At 37.7% G+C, this 24,775-nt stretch overlaps 1 long non-coding RNA gene across 1 annotated transcript in view; it reads left to right on the top strand.

The window, feature by feature from the left end:
- The window catches only part of LOC120308914, a 41,744-nt gene extending 18,056 nt beyond the window's left edge, over positions 1–23,688 (top strand). Inside the window, exons 2-3 of the long non-coding RNA XR_005556958.1 lie at positions 21,892–21,956; positions 23,428–23,688. This is a non-coding gene — a long non-coding RNA (uncharacterized LOC120308914). The remainder of the gene's footprint in view (positions 1–21,891; positions 21,957–23,427) is intronic.
- The last annotated feature ends 1,087 nt before the right edge of the window (positions 23,689–24,775 follow it).

Raw genomic sequence — 24,775 nt, 5'->3', positions numbered from 1 at the left:
TGTGCAGGAACCTGAGATCCCAGCCCACATGCCTCTTCAAAGCCCCTTTTATACCCACTGTTATCTGCCTGTCACAGAAGTTCCTTTTGTCTCAAAGATAATCTTATTTAAAAGGAGTCACAGCATTTCCCCCAGCTGTCATTGCCCCACTTAGGAAAATGCTGGCTGGAGAATTCAGGGATTTGAAATCTCTACATCTTAAAGTTGTTAATGTTGAGAAACACCAGGCCGGATGATTCCTGTGGTCCCTTTGGTAATTCTATGCATCTATAACAGTGGTGACAATGGTAATTAAAAATGAGCACAAGGAATTTTATTCTTAGGTGAATGGAATAATAAGGTCCGCTATATTGTGCCAGCAGAAAAATTAACTCATTTGTTACACCTCTGAATGAAACAATCAGATATATAACTTGGAGAAAAGTCGGAACTACAGAAGGAGGTGGAGATTTTAAAAATGAGCTATTAAAAAAAATACAAGAGTCTGACACTATCTGAAGCCCTAAAAACTGTTAAAGGTTTTTAAGATACACTAGAGAAATGAGGCCAAAAAGTTAAATGCCCTGTTTTCCCCCCAAAAAACAAAAAAACAAAAACAACCAAGTGATTCCCAACTTCAATGCAACAACACTAACAGCAGAAACCAAGCAGGACTGGAAGAGCTTATGGAAGAAAGACAAGGCGCACAACACCAGTACAGAAATTAGAAGAAATTAGCAATAACTATTTCAATTTTGCTCCCATTTAATTTATACATAATTATTAAAAACACTGTTTATTCCCTTGCCTAATAATTCTACAGTAAAGACTAAACTATGAACAGAGAGCAAGTTATATTAAGACAAAATTCATTTTCAACTCTGCATTAAAAAAATCAGCATGAGATTTGAGAATGTTCTCTCGGTTAATATAAGCTCATAGAGAACCAGTTTGGTGTTGAGGTGCTGAATTAGAAAACTAGAGCTGGTGAGTTCTAGTTCTTCACTAGGCATGGAAACCAGTTGGATGACTTGGGGCCAATCTCTTTCTCAGGTCAGGATTGTTTGTATGGGGGGAAAAAAGAGGCAGGAATATTATGCACATGCAAAATAAAGGGTGGGGGGCCAGGCAGGCAGGCAGACAAATTGGGCACAGAAGTAACTACTGCAAAGGAAGATTCAGAATGATGATGTGGCCTTCAACCTGAATACTTTTAAGACTGTTTACTCTCAGAAAGGATTGCTTAGGTCCTAAGAAATAAAGCAGACATGAGTAATGGCATGGCATGTTATATGCTACATTTGTGAAGAGATGCCAGAGTGACTGGAGGAACAGGATATTTTTGAGGCTCAGGAGGCTAGATCATGGGCTGTTGGGGGCAGTGGTGGGATTCAGCTGGTTTGCACCACTTCAGCAGAACTGGTAGCTAATTTTTTGTTGCCCAGGCCCAGAATGTACTTCCGGAAGCAGCATCCACACAAAGAACCGATTGTTTACATATTTGAATCCCACCACTGATTGATGGCCAATTTTGGTGTGCTGTTTTTTAAAAATAGCCACCATGAACAGTGCTGCTACTCAATTAAAGAGCAAAGGGATGAGTAAAATGATCTCTGGTTGATTTAGGAACATTCTGCCATTCTCATTCTTTTCTCAGCCTCTTCATTTGAGTCTTTTCATCAGGATAAAGCACCATCAGGCTGAGTGTGGCTGGCTAGAAAAGTGTCTTTCCCACATTTTTCTACCTTACCAAGAAGAAAGTTGTGGGGTCAACTTTATCAAATGCCTTTTTTGAAATCCAAGGAAACTATGACCACACCATTTCCCTGGTCCGCTAATTTAGTCACTTTATCAAAGAAGACAATGTGGTTTGGCATGATCTGTTTTTAACAAACTAGTGCTGGCTTCCAGTAACCACCTTGCTTATTTTTAAATGCTCACAAATCTGTTAGTTGATTATGTTTTCCAAGATTGTCCCAGGTATTCGCGTCAAGCCAATTAGTCTAAAGTTTCATGGATCTACTTTTTACCCTTTTTGAAGACTGGAACGACATTGGCTCTTTTCTGGCAGTTCTCTTGTGCTCCAGGAGCTCTGAAAGCTTTCTCAGTGGTTCCAAGATCACATTTGCCAGCTCCTTCAGAACCCAGGAATGTAAAGAATCTAGTCCTGGAGATTTGAACTTGTCCAAAGCAGATAGGTGTTCTTTTATCAATTCCTTGAATGAAGCTTTCTTTAAGAAATATTTAGGCTGCAAACATGCAATATCCTTAGCCAGGTGAACTGTCCACAGTGACTGTTGTGAATTTTCAACTGCCAAATATGACTGGGCAATCAACCCTCTGGCCCTTTGTATATGCTCATTATTTGACTGCTCACCAGCACCTACATTTTGAAGCCAGCTGTGGACTTTGTTAGGTGAATTAAATACATCTACACAACATGCTAAATGGTGCTTGTGTTGACCTTGGTTTGTTTGTTTTTGTTGCTTAGCCTCTATGCAAAATTGAGGATCTAGCACTCATAGAATTTTATTGTTTAGTTGGCAACGCACATTATAGCATCTTCTGCTCAGTGGATTCCTGGTGATCTGCCCAAAGTCTTCCTAACATCAAATAGGATGGTGGAATTGTTATCCTGCCAAATAGAACGGTGGAATTGTTGCTGATGGTGGGAGGAAAAAAAATCTGAGGATCCTTAGGATAAATGGGTGATTTCTCAAAGGAGTTTTGGACATCCATAGTAATATCACACAATTTATTCTATAAATGGAATTCACAGAAAAGTTTTATATTTAGTCAAAGAGCAGCATGATCACAAAAGGAGTCTCTGTTCCCTGCATGCATTTTTAAAGACTACAAATGTGCATATTTAAAAAGCATTTGAACACAGCGTTTAAAATTACTGTCATTTGGCTAGACAGTTTGCAGACTTTTTTTTTTTCTAAAATGTTACTGCAAACACAAATAGGGCCCTGGGTTTGATTTTTAATGTGATATATGGCTGATTTTAGAATTCGTAATTTGCCTAGAGCTCCCCTAATGAAGCCTCACATTGCAATAATTTCTTCAATAAGAATTATTCTTTACTGTAACTTCAGAAAATGACTTGAATGCCTAGAAACAGCACAAGGGAGTGAAGTCTTACAAAGGACAGGCGGTGTAGTTAGTAAGTTAAATTGGCACTAAATGTATTAAAATGTGTCACTTGCGCTAATGGAAGGAAAGCTGGGGAAAATGTTTGCTGATTAGTGTCTAGCAAGGGACAAAATGCTGTTCGTCCTTTTAAAATAAGCCTGAGAAATATTCTGAGACATGGAAGGGCAGGGTCAAAAAATCAAAATGGCAACCATGACTGTGCTGCATATAAAAAGGGGCAGGGCTTCATTTGTGTGATTACATCCACCATCTTGACTTTTCTGAAGGACAGTCCCCCCCCTCGTAGCTGCCTATAGATAGAAATAGAACTACAGCTTTAAATTGTTTCTTGCCATTAAAAGGGAAAAAGGAATCAAACCTATAAATCAAGTGAAGTCTACAACAAAAGTTGACTTTTGTTTTAAGTTTTAAGACTATTCTCTTCTGAGGCTTTTCCCTCCTCCAGTTTATTTTCTATGCTATTTGATGTTGTTTTGTTGATTCTTCTCTTTGAAAAGTTTGTCTGAACATTCTGTGTTGGTTCTGTCTGACGAAGTTTGCTTATTGGTGTTCTGAAGGAGATCTACAGGCTGCTTCCCCACAGACAAAGTTAGTAGGTGTTGGAATGCTTATCTCCTTCCTCTCCTCCAAAATTTTACAATTCTACATAGTCAGCCAGTCTTTCTCAATATTTGCAACTTTAAGACATGTAGACTTCAACTACCAGAATTCCCCAGCCAGCCATTGTTGAGAAACACTGTTCTAGGTGGCCAAATGATTAACTGAGTCTATTTAGTCATTCTTGATCATAACATTATTACTCTATCCCACAAAGACTATTTTGCTAGGTTAGCTTTCCTGAATTGCCTTCAAATCTGTTGTAGAAGTTTCAGTTGTAGGATTTGCTGAAGATGCATGAAAAATATCTGAAGTGCAGGAATTGGTTAAATGCATCTTATGAAAAGACAGTTATCATTATATCCATTGGAAGTTATGTCACCAGCTCACTCTACCTACAACTAAAATTACCAAGAATTCTAATCAGACATGATAAAATGCATAGAATGTGCAGATATCACATCCCTATTGAGCTCAATAGTTTTCAAAACATTGAGGAAAGACAAATCAGACTGGATATATAATTGAAGGAGATATAAATGTGTCTTTAATAAATGAATTATATATACCAGCTATATCTTTCTCAATGTAATACTAATGAAAAAATGATTTGAATGGCTTTTGCAGAATGAAAGAATCAATGTATTTCCCATTCATATTTTATTTCTTCAAACATCAACTATTCTATCCGATTTCCATATTATTCTATTATTAAATACCTGCCTATCTTTTTACATGAAAAAACTCCAAAGTATAATGCAACACTTTGGAAATGGTAGATAATTATGTTCTGATTAGCCCATCAATCAAGAAAGAACAAATAAAGTAAATTTTTATAAAAATTCATGAAGTTGACTTTTCTTGAACATGTTTGGTAAGACATTTGAAAATGGCGTAAGTACCACTTTATTTACACAATTTGATTTTAAATGCAGGGCGAATGTGCAATATATCACTGTTCCAAATAACTTATAATTAAAACACAACTTTTACACTAACATACGTTCCAAACACTATTCTTTTAATATATAATAATACTAAAACTAATCAAAATATAGTTGGAACAAATATTCTTTCTATAATATACTGTTCCTAATGGTGAACAGACTTCATGTTTCAGTTAATAATGACATACCTATGACAGTGAGATTCTCATTAATTTTTATGTTCTTGTGAGATCTTTCACACCCTAACTGGCTGTTGGTTTCATAGGAAAATACAGAAAGGAAGACAATAAGTACAACAGAATACAAACCTGCTCCAGTCTGATCCCTTAGGGAAGTAAAACTCTCAACATCATTTGGTTGACATGAAAAGGCACTTTTACTACCGTGTTTCCTTGAAAATAAGACCCAGTCTTATTTTAATTTTTTTTTGCCTCCAAAAGAGGCACCAGATCTTATTTTCGGGCAATGTCTTTTCCATGGTTTCACTTCGTGGCAGTAGTACCAACAGCCCCACACAACTGGCCCAATTCTTCTGCAGCTGCTCACCAGTGCTCATGCCCACTGCCCCCGGCCTCCATTTTGCCATCAGAGGCTTTCAGGAACGGCCTCTGCAACTGAGAAGGGAGTTCCGGATTGATGTATGCAACACCCCCCAACCTCCATTTCACCATCCAGAGAACCAAGCTCTGGATTGATGTGCGTGGTTCCCTTGGCTGAGGGTGATGCACGCATGTGAGGGGCAGTGAGCAGCTGAGAAGAAGTGGGCCAGTGAGGAAAGGCAAGTGTTTGGGCAGGGGAGGCATGGCTGCAATGATAAGCATTTGTGGTGTGTGTGGGGAAGCTCCACCTCCCCCCCACACCCTGGCTTGATTTTTAGGCATGCCCCTTGCCCCAAAACTAGGGCTTATTTTTGGAGTAGGGCTTATATTAGGCCCATCCCCCAAAATCAAGCAAGGACATATTTTTGGGGTAGGTCTTATTTTCAGAAAAAACACGGTAAGAGATCCTGATTGCAGTAAAGTTAAGCAGAATCTAAAATTCCCACATGCCAATACAGAACTAAACCCCTGGTTTCCCTTAGCCCTCCCCCCTTGGTCCATCTGTGTGTAGCCAATCTGGCACCATTGAAGTGTTTTGGGAAAAGCTCTCAGGGAAAACGGCCTTGAAGATGCTGGTGTGCCAGTGCGAACCAGATTCCAAAACACTCTGTTCTTTCTCAACTGTCCAGTCCCCCCTCCCAATTCCCCATCATAAAGGTATACAGCTTTATTGCCCATTTGTTCCCCCCTCCCTTCCCCAGTTGGTGCAGAACACCAGTAAGGTGCCAAGCTGAAGCTGATGGATCGGACAAAACCAGTCTAGGACAAATGAAAACATAGACTGACAAGCAGCCTACTTTTATGGTTACCTGATCAAGTACAAGAATAATTAATGGAATCTGGTCTAAGTTTCACTGGTTTACTGTAATTGCAAAATATGTCACTTCTGAGTTTTGAATGACAGTCAAGGAAATCATGTTCTGTCTCTTCCTTCTCCTGTTGTCATTATAGCCTAAACAGAGTCTTCAGACTTCAAAACCTTCAGAGAGCATCTGAACATGACTAGAAGACCAGGACTTTCTGAAGACACCATTTTTATTTATATCATTGTGAAACTTTCAAAATTTCATTGGATTCAGAGAAGGATAATAATAATAATAATAATAATAATAATAATAATATAGATGAGAAAGAACTGGAGAAGATAACAAAATACAAAGGCCTACAAATAGAAATAAAAAGATTGTGACAAAGGCAAGCAAGGATAGTACCAATAGTAATAGGCGCCTTGAGGGCAATCCAAAAACAACTAAGCACCACTTGAACACCTTTGGCATTGACAAATTCGCCATTAGTCACTTGCAAAAGGCGGCCTTACTAGGAACTGCTTCCATCCTGCGACAATATCTGTAATACCATCAAACATCCACATCTGCCTATCCCAGGTCCTTGGGAAGGACTCGATAGGTAGACAAAAATGCCAAATTCAGTCTGAACATTTGGCTGACTATGCGATATCAATAATAATATTGTTGGAAGGGACTTTGGAGGTCTTCTAGTCCCCTGCTCAGGCAGGAAACCCTACACCATTTCAGACAAATGGCTATCCAATCTCTTCTTAAAGACTTCCAGTGTTGGAGCATTCACAGCTTCTGGAGGCAGGTTATTCCACTGGTTAATTGTTCTAACTGTCAGGAAGTTTCTCCTTAGTTCTAGGTTGCTTCTCTCTTTGGTCAGTTTCCATCCGTTGCTTCTTGTCCTGCCTTCAGGTGCTTTGAAGAATAGTTTGACTCACTCTTCTTTGTGGCAACCCCTGAGATATTGTAAGACTGCTATCATGTCACTCCTCGTCCTTCTCTTCATTAAACTAGACATACCCAATTCCAGCAACCGTTCCTTATATGTTTTAGTCTCCCGTCCCCTGATCATCTTGTTGCTCTTCTCTGTACTCTTTCTAGATTCTCAACATCTTTTTTACATCATGGTGACCAAAACTAGATGCAGTATTCCAAGTGTGCTTTTCAGCTACTGTGCAGATCATTTTCTGACACAGAATTGGAGAGGCATTTTTTTAGTCCTTTGCATTAGGGCTGAGCTCACTGAGGGTAAAGCAAAGCAATGGGAATGGCTGAATAACAGGTATCTACAATAAGTATCAATAAATTATTGGCAAGAAGATGCATTTGGGGATGGCAAAATGTAAAAATTGTAAAATATTGGCTCATAACCAAGGCTTGTTGAAGCTGATAACTATGGAATCATTATAAGTTTGGCACCATGTTGATGGTAAAAGGATTGATGGCATTATGCTGCTAAGTTTCCATTTTACCCTTCTTTTAAAAGATGGACAGGATAAACATCTACAGCAGGGGTCTTCAAACTTGGCCCTTTTATGACTTATGAACTTCAACTTCCAGAATTCCTAAACCAGGCATGATGGCTGAGGAATTCTGAGAGTTGAAGTCCACAGGTTTGAAGACCCCTGATCTACAGTACCTTTAATATGGTTATACAGATGCCCCTTTTATTCCATGGCTCTGAGCTCTAGGTTTTTAATTAAACTTCCTTAGTCTATTTTTGGGTTGACCATTTGAACTTCTCCTGTCTGTTAGCAACAATAGTGGTGTTCAGCCCTACTCTGCAGAAACAATAATTGAATGTGCAAAATTTCCAACGTCTGGTTTTAGTGTGCTATACTGAAGATGAGCCTTTTTCTTGGGTCAAAGAGTGTGCCTCACAGAACCTCAGTCTTCCAGGCAAGCTCATTAAAATCTTATCAATCTGTAAGGGAGGCCTGCTTGAGAACCATCAGTCAGATCCCAATAGGGTGGACTTAGCATGGCTATCACTGATTTAACATCAGCTATTAAAGAAGGAAGGCATTGAGTTTTATGCAGCTTGATTTTGTGTCTTTTGCAGACTCTGAAAAATAATAATAATCAGAATAGAGCTGGAAGAGATCTTGGAGGTCTTCTAGTCTACGCCTTGCTCATGTAGGAGTCCCTATATCATTTCAGACAAGTAGCCGTCCAGTCTTAAAAACCTCAAGTGATGAAGCACTCACAACATCTGAAGGCAAGGTGTTCCACTGGTTAATTGTCTTCACTGTTAGCAAGTTTCTCCTTAATTCTCTCCTTGATTAGTTTCCATTCATTATTTCTTGTCTTGCCTACTGGTGCTTTGGAAAATAAATTGACCCCCTCCTTCTTGTGGCAGCCTCTTAAATACTAGAATACTGCTATCATGTCCCCCCTAGTACTTTTCTCTAGACTGGCCATTCTCAAGTCCTGCAACTGTTCTTCATATGTTTTAGTCTCCAAGCCTTTAATCATCTTAGTTGCTCTTCTTTGCACTTTTCCCAAAGTTTCAACACCTTTTTTGTAATGTGGTGATCAAAACTAGATGTGGTATTCCAGATGTGGCCTAAGATTTTATAAAGGGGTTCTAATACTTCACATGATTTTGATTCTATGCCTCTCTTTATTCAAGGATTGTATTAGTTTTTTTGGCTGTTGCCGCACACTGCTGACTCATGTTTAAGTGATTGTCCACTGGGAACTCAAGGTCCCTCTCACTGTTACTGTTTTTGAACCAGGATTTTCCTAATCTGTACTTGTACCTTTGATTTTTCCTGCCTAGGTGTAAAACCTTGCTTTTTTCCACATTAAATATCATGTTGTTGGATAGGGCCCATTTTTCAAGACTGTCAAGATGTTTTTGGATTCTGAGCTTGTCTTCTTGGGTGTTGGCTATTCCTTCCAGCTTAGTGTCATCTACAAATTTGATGAGATCCCCTTCTATTCCCTAATTTATGAAGATATTGAAGAGTACTGGGCATAAGACAGAACCTTGTAGTACCTACTGCTTACTTTCCTCCATATAGATGTAATACCATTAAGGACTACTCATTGAGTATGGTTTGTCAGCAAGTTATAAATCCATCAGGTGGTGATGCTGTCTATCCCATATTTTTCTAGCTTACCAAGAAATAGATTGTGGTCTACTTTGTCAAATGCTTTGCTGAAGTCTAAATATATTATGTCCACAGCATTTCACTGGTCTACTAATTTAATCACTGTCAAAGAATGAAATAAGATTGGTTTGGCATGATCTGTTTTTAACAAACCTGTGTTGGCTACTAGTTATAACTTTATTTGTTTCTAGATAGATCTGTTTTGTTATTATTTTTCTCCAGTATCTTCCCAGGTATTGATGTCAGGCTGATTGGTCTATAGTTTTCTGGGACTCTGAATGAATGACCTTCCATAATGTATGCAAACAGAGAGAAAGTATTAGAACTCTAAGCACTATATTTTATGAGGGCAAGGCTATATTTCACTCTGGTATAAAATAAAACAGCAGTATTGATAAGGGAGGAACACTAGCAGAATGGATGAACTGCACCTCTTGAATACCTAGCTATACTCTTGAGGTATGTAACTGAGAGATAAAGTTACCCCACATTTTTGACTTGTAGTTATTGGATGCAACATGTAGTGTACTGTTTTGTCTCTAGCCTTCCCTTTGAAATTTCCTTCAGTTTTGTTAGATTACAATCCCATAATTCCTTGCCAGAAATGGATATTCTCCTGGGAATTTGGGAAGGTGAAATCCACATATTTAGTAGGAATATGATTGGAGAAGTAAGAAGACTACATTTCAAACAACCTTCGCCCAAGTAATGACTTTCTTGACAACTTTTTGGCTTGCCTTAAAAGAACAAATGGTCAGCTTTGTGATTGCCCTTAAAACTAATTTGGAAAAATCAATAACATATTTTATTTATTTATCTCATTTATAAAACACGTGCTCGTGGACAGCCCTGGAGGAATAACATCTAACCTCTTGCTTAGGGAAAAATTAAATTGGGCTGAAGCTTTCAATAAAGAATGTGAAATCCAGTAAAGTTAGAATATGCAGTAAAAAGTAAGATACATAGTATTATATATTTCAACCATAATGGTACACAGGCTTATTTTTTTTTACAAATAATTTTATTAGAGGTCACAATAAAAGAAATAAAAACTATACAAGTTACAAAATATAGAACATGTAACATAAAAGAGAAAAGAGAAAAAGAGAAAAGGGAAGAAAAAATAGTAACTTTCCCCCTCTATCCTAAAGAAGTACACAATTTAAATAAATTGATCACCTTTTAAAGTACAACAAATACTTTCCTCATCCTGTATCTCATCTCTTAACTAAAAACTAAAAACAAAAGCTTTATCATTTATTCCTTATCAGCAAATGTACAGTAAGGGTTGTCAGAGACAACTAATTAGCTATCTAAACCTTGATCAAATAAGTCAACCTTTTATTCTTTCCCTATCATTTTAAGAACTTTAATTCTTAATCCCCTCAAATAATGTCCCACAGCTTAATTTCTTATCATTTTTTTTGTATTGTTTCCCAAAAGATGTTTCAGAAATTTGGCAAGTCTGTAAATCCAGTAAGAGAAATTCATCTTTTTTTCACTTCTAAGAAAGTCCTTCAAAACTTTGATAGATCTCTTTTTTATATCCAGTAAAAAAAAAAATACATCTCTCTTTTTTGGTTTAATGGTTGTATCTCTTCTTTATGCATTGAAGCATCATTCTCTTCCATCTGAAAGTCCAGGTGATCTTTTTTTCTTGTTGCATCCTTTCATTCTTTGCCAGATTGATATCCACATTCAGATTAATTTCAAACTTACTCTGGGAATCTTGTTTTGCTTCATTGCATCCTTAACTGTCCATTTTTCAATCATTTCTGAGAGCTCAAAGACCATTTATCATAAATGTTCACAAACATTCCACAATTTTCTAATAAATCAACTATTTTTTTCCATTCTTTTGTAATCCTTTAACTCCCTCTAGTATCTAACATTTAAAGTCCCTTTATCTTGTTATGATTAAAGAAAGAATAAACAATCGCACTTTCTCATGAGAGGTTTTTTTTCTCCAAAAAATTAAAATTAGAATTCCAAATCCATCTGAGCACTTAATCCATTGTAAAACTTTCTAAAATCCACATTCTAATCCTTTTTCTGTTTAATCCGGAAAGTAATATTTTTCAAAATCTTTTAAAATCATTTTTTAAAAAATCTTTATCTAACGAAAAGACAACTCACCTAATGAATGCAGTATAATTTGTTTTCCAAAGAGTCTTGATTCTTCTAAAGCAAAACAAAACAAAAAACAAAAAAACCCCCTGCAAATCCCTACTGATTAAGTATTGATGTTTGGTCAAGCTTAATATCTTTTAAACATCTTGCATTAACAACTTTCTAAAGAATAGGGGAGGCGTGATAGCAGTGTTCCAATATCTGAGGGGCTGCCACAAGGCAGAGGGGGGTCACATTATTCACCAAAGCACCAGAGGGAAGGACAAGAAACAATGGTTGGAAACTGATCAAAGAGAGAAGCAATCTGGAAGTAAGGAGAAACTTCCTAACAACGAGGACAATTAAACAGTGGAACAACTTGCCCCCAGAAATTGTGGATGCTCCATCACTGGAGATTTTAAAGAAGAGACTAGACAATCAGTTGTCTGAAATGGTATAGGTTCTCCTGCTTAAGCGGGGGGGGGGGGGCTGGACTAGAAGACCTCCAAGGTCCCTTCCAGCTCTGTTCTGTTCTGTTCTGTTCTATTCTATTCTATTCATCCAAAAAGCTTCAAGGGGCTTCAACAACTCACTAAAAGAATGCAAATGACTGTCTTCAAGGAGTATAAATCCTGCCACTCCCCACCATCCAGTCAGAGCTGAAGAAGCTTCTTGGATGAGAAGCAAAATGTCTTCGAGAAAAACAAGAAAGTCCAGTTTCCTCATGAAAAAAAATCTTTGAGTCAGTGTTAAGATGTTCCTCCTTAATTCCAGGTTGCTTCTCTCCTTGATTAATTTCCATTTGTTGTTTCTTGTCTGGCCATCTGATGCTTTGGAAAATAAACTGATCCCCTCCTCCTTGTGGCAGCCTCTCAAATATTGGAATACTATTATCATGTCCCCCCTATTTATTCTTTTCTCTAGACTGGCCGTTCCCAAGTCCTGGCAACCGTTCTTCACATGTTTTAGTCTCCAGGCCTTTAATCATCTTAGCTGCTCTTCTTTGCATTTTTTTCCAAAGTCTCAAAGTCTCTTTTTTGTAATGTGGTGACCCAAACTGGATGCAGTATTCCAAGTGTGGCCTTACTAAGGCTTTATAAAATGGTACTAATGCTTCACATGATTTTGATTCTATGCCTGTGATTATACAACCAAGGATTGTATTAGCTTTTTTAAGCTGCTGCTGCACACTGCTGACTCGTGTTTGATTAGAAAGTGTGCATGTTGATTATTATCCTATTGGTTAGAAAGAGGACAGAGAAAAGCAACAAAGATGATAAAAGGTCTGGAGGCAATAGTATGATGAATGGTTAAGGGAACTAGGTACATCTAGCCCAGGGGTAGGCAACCTTGGCTCTTTTATGACTCGTGGACTTCAACTCCCAGAATTCCTGAGCCAGCATGGCTCAACTTGGAAACCTCTCCCTTCCCCTCAGCATGGCTGGCTCAGGAATTCTGGGAGTTGAAGTCCACGAGTCATAAAAGAACCAAGGTTGTCTACCCCTGATCTAGCCTAATAAAGATGAGGTTTAGGGACGTCTTGATAATTGTCTTCCAGTACTTGAGGGACAGTCAGAGAGAAGAGGGGATTGATTTATTCTCCAAAGCACCATGAAGCATGTTAAAGAGAGATCTGACCTAGAAATAAGGACACATTTTCTGACAGTGAGAACAATTAGTCAATGGCATTCCCTGCCTTCCCAAGTTGTGGGTTCTCCATCACTGGAAGTTTTAAAAAATAAACTGGACAACCATTTGACTGAGATGGCATAAGGCTTCTGCCTAGAGGAGATGGTTGGACTAGAAGGCTCTTCCAGCCTTGTATTCGATAATTCACAAAGACCTTGCCTTTGTTATTGCTGTTGTTAATTGCAAAGTTGTGTCCAACTCCTCACAACCCCAGGGACAGCGTTCCTCCAGGCCTTCCTGTTCTCTACCATCTTCTGGAGTCCATTTAAGCTCATGCCTACTGCTTCAGTGACTCCATCCAGCCCCCTCATTCTCTGTTGTCCCTTCTTCTATTGCCCTCCATCTTTCCCAGCATTAGGCCCTTCTCCAGGGAGTCCTTCCTTCTTATTAGGTGGCCAAAGTATTTGAGTTTCAACTTCAGGATCTGGCCTTCTAAAGAGCAGTTGGGGTTGATCTCCTCTAGGACTGACCGATTGTTTTTTTTTTTATTGAAAAGCTTTACAAAAATTACAAAATATACCCCAAACCCACCCCCCTCCCCCCCTCCCCCACTTCCCAGAGCTGAATACAGGGTAACAAATATAATAATCATAATCTAACTAACATTAACCAACTATGTAGATAAACAAATATAATGCACTTTAACTCTCTTTTAACACAGAGTAAACAATTTACAAATAAACTTTATCATATAAACAAATTAAAATCCCAATTTATAAACAATATAATATAATAAAAATTCCACTACACTAAACTATTAATAATAATAACAATAATAATATTCAATAATTTATTCATAAAATAAATGGAACTTTTTAGTAGGGCTGACCGGTTTGAACGCCTTGCAGCCCAGATTTTGCTGTCTCACTGCAAAAGGGACAGCAAAAGAATGGCAATGAAGCTCCCTGTCCAAAAGAGTGCAATGCTAGAAACAGCATTATTATGCAGAATCTTGGACCCAAGATTTAGGAAGACATGAAACACCCATAGGGGTAGAAGAGCATTTTATTATTGCCAGTCTGGTATGACAGCTTACAGTGTGAATGACAACTCGCATGTCATAGCTGTAGTGAACTATTAAGAGTAATTGAATAGTGGGAAAAAGTCCCTTTTGAAAAGCAGGAAGGGTCTTGTTTCTAAGGTCTATAATTTTCTGTGAGATCCATTCAAAAAAAAAAAAAAACCAAACCCTGAAATGATATACCTGGAATACAAATGAATATTAAACCAAATGAATATATTTTATGTTGCTAGAAGGCTTCATAATTACGTATCAGCAATAGTAAACAATTTGATTAGAGGCTAACAAAGAATTCTCATTATGCCAAGTAATTTATATAGGAATTTGTACATCCTGCTGAGTAATCGGCTTCAGGAACCACTTGTTCTAACAATAGTCATTTTCACCTTTTTTTAAAAAAAATAATAATAATGGCTGATGCATGGCTTGTGGCTCTTGTAACACAACCAAGATTCAAAGGCTGTTTTCTCAGCATTCTTACTGTGTCCCAAAGTGTTTGTAATGATTTATGACATTTTGAGGAGAATTCTAGAGAACTAGAACTGCGGGAGATACAACTAGGTAAATTTAAAGTTGCTAATGGTATGTTTCAAATTAGGTAGAATATAGTCTGCAGAAGACAAGGCAGCACTGTGGGTGATCCAAAACTGAAGGTTTTTAAGAAGAGATTTGTCATTTGTCTGAAATGTTATAGGATTTCCTGATTGAGCAAGGGGTTTGAGTAGAAGATCTCCAAAGTCACTTCTGTTATCTTCTAAAAGCAGTGTTTTTCACACGTGGCAACTGTAAGACGTGTGAACTTCAACTCAAACTTGGAACCTTTAAGATATATGAGCTTCCACTCAAACTTGTCAAGTTAATATATGTGGACTTCAACTTCCAGAATTCCCCAGCCTTGAAAAAACATATTCTAAAAAAATGTTCCTTCAGAGATGAATTTTTTCTAACACATGTCACCCTAATTCTACAATGAGTGGTATATAACTCTTGTAAGCTTTAATAAATTAAATCAATCAATTTTAGCATAAATCAGTTTTCATTGCAGCATGGCAATCCAACTGCAACAACTGCAAATGTAGGTTGATTTATTCCTTAATCAGCACTTCTTTTAGGCACATGAGATAACTGCAAAGCAATTATTTATTATAACAATATGGCACCTATTAGTGTCAGGCTACCAATGACATATCTCCCAAAAAATATGTGCAGCCTTACGTATTTGGTGGAAGGCAAATTATGTAGATGATGTCAGATGAAGGATACAATACACCATCATGGAAAATTATATGATTTGCATTGTCCACATCACTAACATGATGTCACTTGTCCTTTTGCCACCCTTGTCCCACAGATGCCTAAAACTGCAATCCCAATTGACGTTTTCCTTTACTAATTTAATTACATCTCTAAAACATGAGCAGTTTCAGCATTTTTACATAAGACTTAGCAAAAGATTGAGTGGGACTGACCCAAACCTCAAGATTTAGTGATTTTGTAAGAATGGAAATGAATTATGTAGTCCCTTGGGCTTTTACACAAGAACATATCTAGGCTCCACATTGGGGTGTCTACAAGGAACAGTCAAAAAAGGAGTTCATCCCTTCCTTTATTCCAACATGGAATGTCCAAAGCAGTGAACTAGTTTAGCTTCAAGTCATAACATGTTAGGTTTCCCAGCCCAAATCCTAAAGCACGCAGCTCAAGAACAATTTCTATCTTTTTTTCCACTCTTCTGGCTCACATATTTTTCTTGTTTACTAAATTGAGTGGTTTAATTAGAGCCAAGATTGTTCATCTCCAAATTAAAGGGGGGGGGAGAGGTGAGGAGGAAGAGAAGCTACAGCACACACACTATTATATTTAGGCATATCTGGCTATAGTTCTGTGCAAATATATAAGTAAATGACAGTGGCAAATAAAAGTAGTTGCAGCTGCTGAGGCATTTTGCATGTCTCTGTACTTCTATAGTAAAAAAAAAAATCAAACACATCCACCCGCTTTAAAATAGGATTTAGACTGTTGATTAAAAGAACTCTCCAAATTGGGTTGGTGAGATGACATCTGGGACAAGGCATATTATGATTGATTGACTGCTCAGTGTTCCGGGTTTTTTCTCCCTTTTGATGGCTGATAAGATTTTTACAAAGCAAGATCATGCTCAGCATTTCAACAATACTATAGTTACCAGTATATTAAAATAAAAACTGAATATGTTTAGCCTTTGTTATAGAAAGCACATTTATGGTGACAATAAAGCTTACATCAAGTGGGATTTAAATGTAAACCAGAACAATAAGCACAATACTGAAGAGTCCATTTTGTTCTAAATCATGGAGAAAAAAAAGTAATATAGCTGAATACCAAGTGCTCACCTTGACTGGATTTAAACTAATCAAAACCAATTTTATGGGGTTCCAATAAACTGTGTAGAAGTGTCATCTGACATAGAAGGGGAAACATATTCTCATCTTTGCCATTCAGTGCTTCAGAGATATAATTTCATGGGTCCATAGGAGGTGTTTTTAAAAAGTCAAGATGGCAGCCACAACAGGATGCTCAAGCTCTTTTTTTAAAACATGTGACTGTAAATAACAGGCGGAGCTTCAATCAACTATTGCTGCTGCCATCTTGACTTTTTTGACCAGTCCCTGCAGACATCCCTGATCTGTTCCTGATTGGACCTGGAATTTTTGAAGAACTACTACTGCAGATCCACAGGGAAGAAGCAATACAATGGCAGTTTGCAGAAGGGGAAGGGAATGGATTATTAATTTATTTAAAAATTCTCTGGGGTTGGGTTTTTTATTTTTTGTTTTTGTTTTGGTCTGTAGGTTTTTCTTTCCTCAACTTTTGAATAGGCAAAAATGAGTCGTATTGTTTCATTTCTTTTAGAGGATTTCAGGATATTAAGAAAGATTTCATTGATACTGAAAGCATCTGGGACCACTCTGGGTATTTTAGAGATCTGTTTCTGATGTTTTTCCTCTTTATTAATCCATCTTTGCTTATTTCCTGTGTATTCATTATGACTCTTCAGAGGCCATTAAGCAACTCTCAGCTGCTGGGGATCCATTTCTAAATGTATATATTCAATTGCTGAATATTATAATTAAAAGAGGCTTAGTAGTTATTCCTGAGTGAAGATCAGATGCATATTCAATAATAGGCTTTCAAAATACCTTTCCAGGTGCAATATAAATAAATATGATCAATACAATTTTAGATCAGAGCCAATTTCTATTTAGCATTTTGTGGTTTGTTTCAGTTTCTTTCCATTTTTAAGGTTACGATTAAAAGCTTCTTTCATTCTGGATTGAAATCAGACTCACCTGGCATTTTCAAATTTGTCATTGCAAAAGTTTCTAATAGTTTAGAAGTAATTAATGAGAAATTTCTGGAAGCAACTAGAAAGTGAGATTTGTAATTTAGTGTCCTTTATAAGCCTTCCCTGAGGTTGTAACCAAGATGGCTAATCCTGCCATCTCCTGGCACTCAAATCAACAGAAACCACTGCCCTGTGGTCTTCTCATGTGGACCAACTCTCCAGATCATATGAAGGTGATCTCCCATCCTCTCCTTGTCCAAAGAGGTTTCAAGGAGCCAGTCTATCTTCCTGTTCCTTAGTCTTTGCTGTGGTAATTGGATCGTCTTTTGGAGAGCTGTCTTCAATTCACCATATGTCCCCTAGAAGTCCAGTTTAAAGCAAATGATATCAAAACCTTTCAAAATAGATCTGATATAGCAAGGGTCCTCAACCTTGGCAACTTTAAGACATGTGGACTTCAACTCCCAGAATTCCTCAGCCAGTCCACAAGTCTTACAGTTGCCAAGGTTGAGGACCCCTGTGATACAGAACTGATCTCTATATTTCCATCAATATATAAAACATATGGCTTTTTTTAAAAAAAAAATAATAATGTCTATTGTTAGAAGCCAGATTTTGTCATTGCCATTGTCTGGAATAAAATGCATCTATCCCCCAAAAAATTAAATGAGCAACAGCAATGTTTGAAAGATTCTGAAATAAAATCTATTACATTATCAAATCTATTACATTATTATATTATTTATTATCCTGATAGGTAGTCACTTCAGGTATATGAAAAGGTGATGATTAATTTGTGTACTCTTTTCAATGGCATTTATATTAACAATTCTTTACCCCAAGGCATCAGCTTTAATTTTTTTTTTCCCTATTCTGCTTTTGGGTTGATTTGTTTTAGTTCATTTCTTATGAACTAAGAAATGAACTAAGTTCATTTCTTGTTTAATTAACAAAAATAGAAAACAACAAAATAAATATTTAATTTAATAGAACAGCTGGAAGGGATGTTGGAGGTCTTCTAATCCAGCCCCCGCTTAAGCAAGAGAATCTATACCATCTCAGACAAGTAACTATCTAGCGTCTTCTTAAAAATCTCCAGTGATGGAGCACCCATGATTTCTGGAGGCAAGCTGTTCCACTGATTAATTGTCCTCACTGTTAGGAAGTTTCTTCTTAATTCTAGGATGCTTCTCTCTCTATTCAGTTTCCAACCATTGTTTCTTGTCCTGCCTTTTGGTGCTTTGGAGAATAACATGACCTCCCCTCATCTTTGTGGCAGCCCCTCATATACTGGAATACTGCTATCATGTCGCCCATTTCTTCTTTTCTTTAGACTAGTCAAACCCAAGTCCTGCAGCCGTTCTTCATATGTTTTAGTATCTAGGCCTTTGATCACCTTAGTTGCTCTTCTCTGAATTTTTTCCAAACTCTCAACATCTTTTTTGTGATATGGTAACCAAAATTGTCTGCAATATTCCAGATGTGGTCCTACTAGGGTTTTATAAAGCGGTACTAATACTTTGAGTTATCTTGATTCTATGCCACATTTATTTTTTGGAGAGAGAGAGAGAGAGAGAGAGAGAGAGAGAGAGAGAGAGAGAGAGTCATGCAGTTGGCTTTCATGCCTAAATTGAGACTAGAACTCACATTCTCCTGGTTTCTAGTTTCGTACCTAATCCCTAACAAACTGAGTCTCTAGATTATGTTAGAAGAGGTAGTCCTGAAGTGATAGATCTGTGTAATCTGTGTAATTTCTAGTACATCATCATCATCAGTTAGGACTGCCAAATCCTAATTGATTCACTCTCCATTTTAGTAAATCAGAAATGAACCCCTTGTAGCCCCAGGGATACAGGACCTGATTCCTGAAAAGAGAGAGCATAGTGTTCTGCCTTTTTCAGACTGGGAACAGTTTACAGCTCTAGTGGAAGTGGTAAAAGAGAGTATACTTGTTAAAAATAATGAAAGACCCCAAATGCCTCACCCACACTAAACTTTGAATGCCACACCCAATTTTTCAGCAGTGCTCTCCAATGTTGTGTGCCTATGGGTAATGTGGAATAATAATCAATCACTAGAATAATGATGTGTCTGCATAATTACTGGAATAATGCTGTGTTAGTAGTATGTGACTAACCTAATGCGCATTGCACTTGGATACAATGTATGTAGCAAACTCTCCATTGTATACCCGTGAGAAATGAACCTAATGTATTACAATGTGTATTACAATGTGTATTCCTTTGTTCCTGAGAAAAGGAAAGTATAAAACTGAAGTCTGAACCTGCCCTCGGGTTCAGAATTGCTGGTTGCTATTGCTTCTGAACCTGCGCAATAAATCTCTCTGCTAAAACCCTCTGGAATTCGTAAGAGTCCTTTCATTTTCCACAAGATGGGCAGCAATTAATCCCTGTTCCTCTTCTTACTAATGAATTGAAGAGAAGCTAAAGGAATCAGCAATGCATTTTTTTTTTTGTTCTGGAAAAACTAATCTATGTATCCTATGCTTTAAAAATCTCTTGATTACTAGGCTACAGTTAGTGATTCTCATGCTACCAGAACTAGGTGGAGGTCCACATATTCTAATGCTTTTAAAATACCTGGCAGGTTTTGTTTTGTTTTTTTTTTTGTAAGAAGATAAATAGTAACAATAACACACCAGTATGTGGCTGAGAATCAAGGGAGTTGTGTTTCTTCTCTCTTATAATCCTCTACCTCACAAGGCTACCACTGCAGAACAAAAAGGTTGCTGCACACAGCCCTGCAAAGTTAATATTTCAATTCATACTGCTCTAGCAGCATTTACACCTACAAGGTTACATGAATGGGAAGCAGAAGGAAAGTATGCAGCAAGTTCATGTTAGATATAATGCAGGCCTGAATACCTTTTATTTTTCTGCACGATTAGAGCCATTTTCAAAACCTTGATCATTATAATCATCCAGATAAATGTTATGGTTTCTCAAGTTGGTAATGAGTATTTCTGCTGCTTGTTCTCCACTGATGCACTCAATAAATCTTTCCTTAATGTTGAATCTGCTTATATCTTTGTGGTGAATTATAAACTGGAATAACACCTTGACCAGAGATATCAGGAATAACACCACATTTGAAGTAATAATGAATGCTTTTGTCCTTCCCTTACAAGGATGGCTTTCTACACATTTTCATCAGAATTCAATAAATTCATTCTCACTGTCACAAACGAGATAAGGACCTCATCCTTCCATCATTTTGGCCTCTGTTTGACATTGGCAAATGCTCCTGAGTGATGCCATCATAATAAGCTATTAAGAGTTTCAAGGAAATGGCCTTTGTGTGGGTTACAAACATTATCGGATTGTCTGCAGGAAATACTAAACCTTTTGAAGCAAGATAAGGTAGAATATATTCAATACTTTTTCCATCTCACTGCTTCTCTTAAGATTTGTTTTAGAACGTCACTGTCCTTTCCATGATCACCTGACCATGGATGGTGCAATTCTTTCCATTAGCAACGTCAAGTGTTATCATATGTGCTTTTTTGTCATTCAGGAAGTTTGTTACACAGCCAATGACCTTTCTTCACATTTGCTTCACATTCTTCCCTTTTTGCCAGCTGCCTGCTGTTTTTGCTTCCATCAGAAAATAACCAAGATGGAAAACAATACACAGTTTGATTGGTGGGACCAATAAAGGAGAAAAATTGTAACCCAGGGTTGAAATGAGGGGTCCTTGGTGCTCTTTGAGCTTGGTTGTTTTCTTGCAGATGTTTCATTACCCAAACTAGGTAACATTATCTGTGCACCAGTGATGTTACCTAGTTGGGTAATGAAACATTGGTAACAAAGCAACCAGGTTCAGAGAGCACCAAGAACTAGTGGGACTCCAAACAAGCCATTCTCGGTAATTGTTCTATACTGAGAGCCTTGTTTTTAAGAAATACTAAATAGCATCTTATGGAGTTGATTTTGCTATTTTCTGCATTTCTTCACGTGCCAGGATATCAAATAGAAGCATTCTGGTTGGACAGCTTCTATTTTCAGTTTAAGACAGAAACCTGGACCATTGTGAAAGCATGAATATGCAGCATCGGTCCAGGTTTTCCTGGATTTTGCAGATCTTCTTTTCAGTATGTTGATGGTAGAAATGGTAATGATATTGACTATCTTTGGAAAGCTTTAGATTAAAGCCATATTTTCCATCTGGCACCATTTTCCAGCGACAGTGCCAGAGCCATTATATATTATCACTTCCAACTCGATTGTTCATGTGTTCCTTCCATCTCACCTAATCCAGAAAGGTCTTGCCTGATTTGAAAAGCAGGATTGAATTTTTTTTTAGCTTCTTTGAGTACCTTTTATCTTGCCTACTTTGGTTTCTGGCTGCAAGTTTTGTATATGTAGCCAGACATTATGAATGCAAGAACAGTTTTGTGCAGTTTTCTTTGTAATGTGATTGCTTGTTCCTCTCCTGATTCCATATACTCAAGGGACCCTGAGACTTTCATTTCTTGAGATAGCATGTCACATAAAAAAACCCTTATTTTTCTCTCTCTCACTGCTACTACATTCTAGATTTCACTCTGTTGGTGTTTATGGATGGATGGATGAAAATAGAGATGTTGCTGCACTTGGTACAGGTTAGTACATAGCACAATAGAGATAAGTAAGTACTTAATGCATGCTTTTCTAATTTGATGCATGCTTATCTTACTATCACTTTACAGAGTTGCTTGACACCTAATTTGCAATCAATAATCTGTTTGTAAATTGAGGCTCTTTGTTCCTATAGTAGATATAGCATGTCTATGGTGGTGAGGAGAGTTTGATGTGATGGTAAAGACTAAAAGGGATAGTAACTTCTACTGTAGTTCCATCTTAGTCACCAAAACAGCTGGGTGACTTTTGCCAGTTGCTCTCTCCCAAAGGACATGAAAGCAAATAAGGGCAAACCACTTCTGAAATCTTGCCAAGAATATTGCAGGGACTTTTTTGGGTTTGAGGAGGAGGAGGAGGAGGAGGAAGAGGAGGAAGAGGAGGAGGAGGAGGAGGAGGAGGAGGAGGAGGAGGAGGAGGAGGAGGAGGTTTGATGGAGTGTGTCTTTCACCTTGGGAATGTTGTTAATATCCTTTGTGTGATAGATTAGGCCAGGGGTCTTCAAACTTGGCCCTTTTATGACTTGTGGATTTCAACTCCCAGAATTCCTCAGCCAGTCATGCTGGCTGAAGAATTCTGGGAGTTGAAGGCCACAAGTCATAAAAGGGCCAAGTCTGAAGACCCCTGGATTAGGCTATGAAAACCCTTGCAAATAAACTATTTGGAGACTGATTCTTGGATTCCTGGTCTTGACTGAATAGATAGGCAGACTGGGATGATTTTCACTGAAAAAGCAGATGAGAAGGGAGAAGGAGCTGTGGTTCTCATGATTTGCTCCAGCAAACTGAAGAAATCCTTATAGAAAGGACATGAATTTCCTTGTATATATCTTCATTTAATGTATTATAGTGTTAGTTAATTCTTTCTCTCCTGTGGCTTTCCTATAAAGGGCATAAATTTTACCCCAGAAGGTTGGGCCCTGAGGCATAATAAATGTGATGATCCTATGACACATATGCTTTTGTTACTTAACCATGATTTTACTCAGCCAACTTTTCTCTTTTTGAACAAAGCACAAACAGTAAGCACACTGTAGGCTAGTTTTACACAGCAGTCACTGATAAAATGTTACTGCTGTTCAGTTCATCATGCAAATTCAGGTTCTTTCGGCAGAGGGTTTGGCCGCCTAGTGCTGCTGGGCTGCCTGGGCCATCTGCGGCGGGCCCTGGAGGCAATGAGTGGTCCTATGGGCAGGTGGGGCAGGGCAGGGGGTTGGAGTGGAGGTGGGGCCAGATTTTGGGCACTTGGTCTCTAAAAGGTTCGCCACCACTGATATATCCAATCAGGCTAGAGAATTAAAACATTCCCAATGAGTGACTGTTTTGCCTCCATTTGAAAATATCCAGCAAAGAATTGGTTCTTTCTCGGCATAGCTGATTCTATAACCTAACTGCCCTGTTAAGAATTTTTTTTCCTTAACATTCAACTAAGACCTGCTTTCCTGTAATTTAAAAGGATTATTCCATCCTCTGAACTGTTGAAGGAGAGAGAACACACCTGACCTTCCTCTGGGTAACATCCTTTCAGAAAACTGAGCAATGCTTCAGTCTACTCTTCTCAAGGTCAGACATGTCCAGTTGCTTAAGTCTGTCTCCTAGTCATTTGATTGTTCTTGTCATCCTTCTTTGAAACTATTCAAGTTCATCTGAATCCTTCTTAAAGTGGGCTGTCCAGAACTGCAGACAGTCCTCAGAGTGACATCTGATCAAAGTACAATAAAGCAGCATCATTACTACTTGTGATTTGGAAACTGAATTCCAATTTATTCAATTTAAAACTGCATTGCTTTTTTTTTTTCTTTGCAGCTCTACCTTACTGCTGATTGCTATTCAGCTGACAATCAACTACAGGGGACCACTGATTTACAATCACTTATTTAGTGATAATTTGGAGTTACAATAGCACTGAAAAAAAACTGACCATTTATGGCCATTTTTCAGACTTATGACCTTTGCAGAATCCCCATGGTCATGTGATCAAAATTTGGAAGCTTGGCAACTGTCATTACTTTATGACAGTTGCAGTGTCTTGGGTCATGTGATCACTTTTTGTGACCTTCCAACAAGCAAAATCTATGAGGAAGCCAGATTCACTTAACAATTGTAATACTAACTCAGGGGTCTTCAAACTTGGCCCTTTTATGACTTGTGGACTTCAACTGCCAGAATTCCTCAGCCAGGCACGCTGGATGAGGAATTCTGGGAGTTGAAGTCCACAAGTCATAAAAGAGCCAAGTTTGAAGACCCCTGTACTAACTTAACAACTGGAGTGATTCACTTAACAACTGTAGTAAGGAAGGTCATAAAATGGGGCAAAATTCATTTAACAATTTTCTTTCTTAGCACTGGAAATTTTGGGCTCAAATTGTGGTCACCAGTACAAGACTACATGTACTAGTCCAACTTTATATTTTCTCAGTTATTCTTATCAAACTAGGTATTCCTTTATGTATGAATACCCCCCCAAACTACTTAGTATTTAATTTAGTATTTAATTTAGTATATTTAAAGTATTTATATTTATTTAACACAAATGTCTTTCTGTTATTTCACGCAGATTTTGAATTTTATTTCTGTCTTCCATGATATTGGATATCTGACTCAAATATTGTCATCTATACATTCTATCTTTGCATCCAAGCTATTAATAATAAAAAAATTGAATGCATGACCCAGGACTGAATCTTACCCCATTCAGAATCTTATTCCAAATTGATGAGAAATTATTGACAAGCATTCTTAGGTATTATTTCTGAGCTACTTACATATCCCATAATTATGCCATTAATTAGCCTACAATTAAT

Source organism: Crotalus tigris, unplaced genomic scaffold (genome assembly GCF_016545835.1).
Source record: "Crotalus tigris isolate CLP2741 ecotype Arizona unplaced genomic scaffold, ASM1654583v1 scf7180000017968.19369539983:2297261, whole genome shotgun sequence".
Lineage (NCBI taxonomy): Eukaryota > Metazoa > Chordata > Lepidosauria > Squamata > Viperidae > Crotalus > Crotalus tigris.
The sequence above is the reverse complement of the archived record's forward strand: the minus strand, read 5'-3'. Positions and strand labels throughout refer to the sequence as shown.